This window comes from Marmota flaviventris, chromosome 18 (assembly GCF_047511675.1).
Source record: "Marmota flaviventris isolate mMarFla1 chromosome 18, mMarFla1.hap1, whole genome shotgun sequence".
Classification (NCBI taxonomy): Eukaryota; Metazoa; Chordata; class Mammalia; order Rodentia; family Sciuridae; genus Marmota; species Marmota flaviventris.
The window spans coordinates 11315011-11320658 of record NC_092515.1 but is presented as its reverse complement, the minus strand read 5'-3'; positions in this window follow the sequence as shown (position 1 = coordinate 11320658).

Below are 5648 nucleotides of genomic sequence, written 5' to 3'. Positions count from 1 at the left end.
TCAATTTAAAGAAATTTTTTTTTCTATATAGTCTGGTTGGAATATAGTGGAATCTCATAGTGATAACTGGTTTAAATTTGTGTTTTTCTGATTTTTCATTGGCTGTTCTACTGTTCTTGCAATCTTTCTCCATTCTTTGCTCTAGCATTATCTAGTATCATGTAACATCTGTAAAATCTGTAGAACAACACTTAACATTTAGATCGTGTGTGTGTGTGTGTGTGTGTGTGTGTGTTTGTGTGTGTGTTTTCATCTCCTATTAGTGGATTGGTTTTGATTGCTGTGGTGGAATCAGCCTTATATTTCCATCTCTATCTCCTAGTATGAACTACGACGCTATTTGTTTGAGTTAGTTAGGATACACTCAATAGAAATTAAAATATCAGTGACTAGAGCAATGAGAAAGTACCTTGAATCATATAACAAGTTTTTAGAAGGTCATTAAGCTCCAGAGATTTTTTTGGTTTGTAGAAAGTTCAAAGTCAGCCTCAGTAACCTAGTGAGGCCCTAAGCAACTTAGTGAGACCTTGTCTCAAGAAATTAAAAATCTGCTCACCTCCACCCTTCAGTCTGGACTCACTGTCTGACCAGCTGAGGCAAACCTGATCTTCACTAACCAGGGCTGTCTTTTGCTCTTAGCTTCGTGGGACCTCTGCTTTCCCATTTGGTAGGAGAAAGTGATCATTTTAAGAAAAAGCCCAGCTCTTGAAGTAAACACCTGATGTCTAAGTGATACAACAACCATGACCATAGATTCTATCATCTGCCAGGAATTGTTTTGAGAACTGAGTATACAGTAGGAGTATATTTTAATTTGTGGGCCATAGTGTCTCTGTTACAACTACATAACTCTGTGGTTACAGCATGAAAGAAGCCATAATATATAAATGATAGAGAATGGCTGTGTTTCAGTGAGACTTTATGGGTAAAGACATTTGAATCTTGTAATTCCCAACTGTCACAATATGTCATTTGTCCTTTGATGTTTTTCAACCATTTAGGAGGCAAAACTATTGTTATTCTTAGCTCATTTGTCTGAAGCATTCAAAAACAGGAAGTGGGCTGAGTTTGGTACCATGGGTCTTATAGAAGAATAACCAGAGTCAAAATTCTTGCTGTAGTGGATATTTTATTTGACTGACAGATACGGAATAGAATAATCCAAGTATAAATAAAACTAAAAATCAAACATTGTGAAAAATGATCACATGAAAAAGGAAAGCCTGTTTTGAGATGGGTAATCATGCTTTAAATATGCAAGGGAAATGAAAAATTAAGCTGAAATTTGCAGAATGAGAATTAACATGTAAGGCAAAGACAGCAGAAGAGAATTCCTGAGAAAAGGCTTAGACTTTGAGAGGTACTGAGATCTCAGAGATACTGGAGTATTTTTTCTGGGTAGGTACCTCATGTCTCTGTGGAGAAAGTTCTGATCATTTTGAATGAAACCTCTCCTCTAAGTCCACTCAGGCAGTTCCTGTGGGCCACTTAGAGCAGACAGCATATACACTGTGGCATGTGGAGGCCTGTATGACCGTTTCCTTCTTTTCCTCTTATATTGTCTGGGTTCTCCCAAGAAACAGAAAATAATGTGATATAATTGGCTCACATGATTGTGAAGACTGAGACCTGTCTGAGATCCTCCTGCCTCAGCCTCTTTCATCTCTGGGAGTAGAGGCGTGCACCACCACATCCATCTTTTTATAACATTCCCATTTATTAGTCACAAGCTCAGGTATGTTTCCATGTTCACCTTCATAATTTTTTCTTAAATTTCCACCTACATCCTTTGCTCAATATTTTTCACAGTTGTGTATCCATCTATACATTAACATATATTCTCAGATAAATTTGTCAGTTATTTATGATTTCTATTTGGATGTCAGGTACTCACATTAAAGATTAAAATCATTTTCATTTGTTTTTATACTTTGGTACTGCATAATTCCTTCGTTATTTTTGTTGATAGAACATGTAACATAATATTTACCATTCCAACCATTTTAAGTGTATAATTGACACTAAATATTCACATTGTTGTGCAGCCACCAATACTGTCCATGCCAGAACTTTCTTATCATCCCAAATTGAAACTATTAATAATCCCCTTTCACCCTCTCCTCCACCTCAATCTCCTGTTATTCTTTCTGAGTAAAAATTTGATTTTTCTAGGTAGCTCACATTAGTGGAGTCATACAGTATTTATCAATTTGTGTCTGGGTTACTTCACTGAGAATAGTGTTTTCATGGTTTATCTATGTTATACCATATATCAAATTATGTTCATTTTAAAAAGGCCAAATAACATTCTGTTGTATGTACATACCATATTTTGTTTATCCACTCACTTACTTATGGGTACTTGGGTTATTTAATGCTGCTATAAACACTGTGTACAATTATCTTTATGAGTCCCTGATTCCAATTCTTTTAAAAAATTGTTTTATTTATTTTATACAGGGGATTGAACGCAGGAGCGTTTATAACCAAAATAAGGCTTTAAACTTAGAAATTTCAGCCACCAAGTCTAGATGTTAGCTTTGATAGAATGGCATCCTCATGCTTTCAAAATGGTTGCCTTCTGCTAATGTTTTTTCTTATTTTTGAATAAAAATGTTTCTTACAGGGGCTGGGGTTGTGGCTCAGCAGTAGAGTGTGCTTGCCTAGCACGTGTGAGGCCCTGGGTTTGATCCTCAGCACCACATAAAAATATCTAAATAAAACAAAGACACAACATCTTTATTTTATTTATTTATTTTTAATATTTACTTTTTAGTTGTAGTTGGACACAATACCTTTATTCTTATTTATTTATATGTGGTGCTGAGGATCAAACCCAGGGCCTCGCACGTGCAAGGTGAGCGCTCTACCTCTGAGCCACAACCCCAGCCCCCCCAACCCTTTTATTTATTTAGAGACAGGGTCTCACTAAGTTGCTTAGGATCTTACTAGATTACTGAGCTGGCTTTGAACTTGCGATCCTCACTAGATTACTGAGGCTGGCTTTGAACTTTTGATCCTTCTACCTCAGTTTTCCAAGTTGCTGGGATTACAGGCGTGAGCCACTGCACACAGCCAATTCCAATACTTTTTGGTATGTATGTAAAAGCAGAATTGATGGATCATAAGGTAATTCTATGTTTACATTTCTGAGGAACCAATTATTGTTTTCTACAGGAATTGCATCTTTTTAGTTTTGCACCATCAATATATAACGGTTGCAATTTTTCCATATCATCTCCAATATTTGTTGTATTCCTTTTCTATTTTTAAGAAATAACCATCCTACTCTATAGTCCCCCTGCCCCCCCCAGTACTGGGGATTGAATCCAGGGCCACTCTACCACTAAGTGTCATCCCCACTCTTAAAAAAAATTTTTTTTTTTTTGAGATAGGATTTCACTAAGTTGCTAAGGTTGGCCTCAAGCCTTCTGGGATTATAGATGTGTGCCAGCACAGAGCCGGCTCACTGTTTTTCATTTGTATTTCCTTAATGATTGATTTTGAGCACTTTTTCAGTGTGCTCATTGGTCACCTGTATAACTTTGGAGAAATCCAATGCTGGATTTTTAAAAAAATATTTATTTTTTAGTTGTGTTTGGATACAGTGCCTTTATTTTCCTTATTTATTTTTATGTGGTGCTAAGGATCGAACCCAGGGCCTCGCACATGCTAGGCGAATGCTCTACTGCTGAGCCCCAGCCCCAGCCCCTATTTGCTGGATTTTTTTGAGATTTTGTTATTGTTGTTGAGCTGTAAGAGTTCTTTACATATTTTGGATATTAACTCTTGTCAGATATAAAAATTTCAAATATTGCTCTTATCATTTAGTTTGCCTTTTCACTATGTTTATCATTTTTTTATTATACAAGTTTTAAGTTTTTTTTTTTTTAGAGAGAGAGAGAGAATTTTTTTTTAATATTTATTTTTTAGTTATCGGCGGACATCTTTGTTTGTATGTGGTGCTGAGGATCGAATCCGGGCCGCACGCATGCCAGACAAGTACGCTACCACTTGAGCCACATCCCCAGCCCCTATTATACAAGTTTTAAATTTTGATGAAATATATTTTTTCTTTTGTTGACTCTTTTGTGACATGCCAAGAAATCAATGTCAAATCCAATATAATGAAGCTTTCCATGTTTCCTTCTAAGAGTTTTACATTTAGCTCTTTGATCCATTTGAAATTAAATTTTACACATTGTGTTTGGTAGGTAATCCAGTTTCCTCTTTTTGTAAGTGCCAGGTTTGCAGAAAAAAAACTTGTGAAACCTGTGCCTGGTCTAGGGGATGGAACAGAGAGCACTTGTCATGTTAATCTCCAAGCCCCCCTGCCCCTCCCCCAGTATAAAGTTCAAAGAATTTCCAAAATCCTTGCTCAGAAGAATTCTTGGGCGTGAGCCACCTGTGAACCCTGCAGTCAATAAATCTGCTTCCTGAAAGTACCTCTGGTACCCAGCCTCTTCTGTCCTACTTCATTACAGGACATTATGGAGTTACTGTTAATTGTTTTAGGTGTCAATAGTTTAGTGGTCATACAGCAAATTATCTAGAATCCTAGGACTTGTATATAGTTTTTTTGCTTTGTTGTGCTGTGCTGGGCCTCATATCCTGGGTCTCACACATACGGGCAAGCTCTACCACTGATTACACTCCCAACTCCATATGTCATCTTTTTAGAGGTGAAGTGATACCGAAAACATTCACTTAGAAAACAGCAAAACAATATGTGTAGTATATAGGACAAAGTATGTATGTTGTTATGGTTTACATAGGGGGTGACCCCCTCCCCAAAGCTCCTGTGTTAATGTAGAACAGTCAGAGATAATTATGAGAGCTATAACCTAACCAGTCCATCCTAGTTTGAATGGACTAAATGGGTGGTAACTGTAGGCAGGAGGGATACAGTTAGAGGAAGTGGGTCAGTGGGGGTGTGCCCTGGAAGGGCTGCCTTCCCTGTGACCTGCTCTCCTCTCTGCTTCCCGGCCATGATGAATGGAGCCGCACTCCTCCACCATGCCTTCTGCCATGATGTTTTTGCTTTACCTGGGCTTACAGCAATGGTGTTAGCCCACTGCAGACCAAACCTCTGAACCTTGAGTCAGAATAAACTTTTCTTCTTTAAGTTTTCCTTGTCAGGTATTTTGGTCACAGCAACAAAAACCTGACTACACATATGCCTGTGAATACAAACAAGAGACATGCACATCCATATGGATTCATGTGTGTATATAACACATGTAAATACATATGAAAGACATATCAGGTATACTGCCACTAGGTGGAGAGTAAACAAGCCTTCATCACCCACTGAAAAGTTACCTCTTCTATAAATATTTAATCTGAAACTTGCATAAAATTGGAAAAAACTTTTCCAACTCAATATGTGTTTTTTGGTCACCCAACTGTTCATTTTTTATTTCTTCATACTGTAGCAATATGGCTTGCATTTTATCTGCTACAGAATTTATTACAAAAGAATTTCTTCAAATCACCCTCTGATTTTTCACCAGTTATACTCTCAAGATTTAATAAAGACAGGATATTTCCTTTGGGCATTCTTTAAGTGGATAAATTCGAAATAAGATTTCTTATATAACACATTCTTAAGGGTTTTTTCCAGAATGAATGAGGTGAAATGATGATAG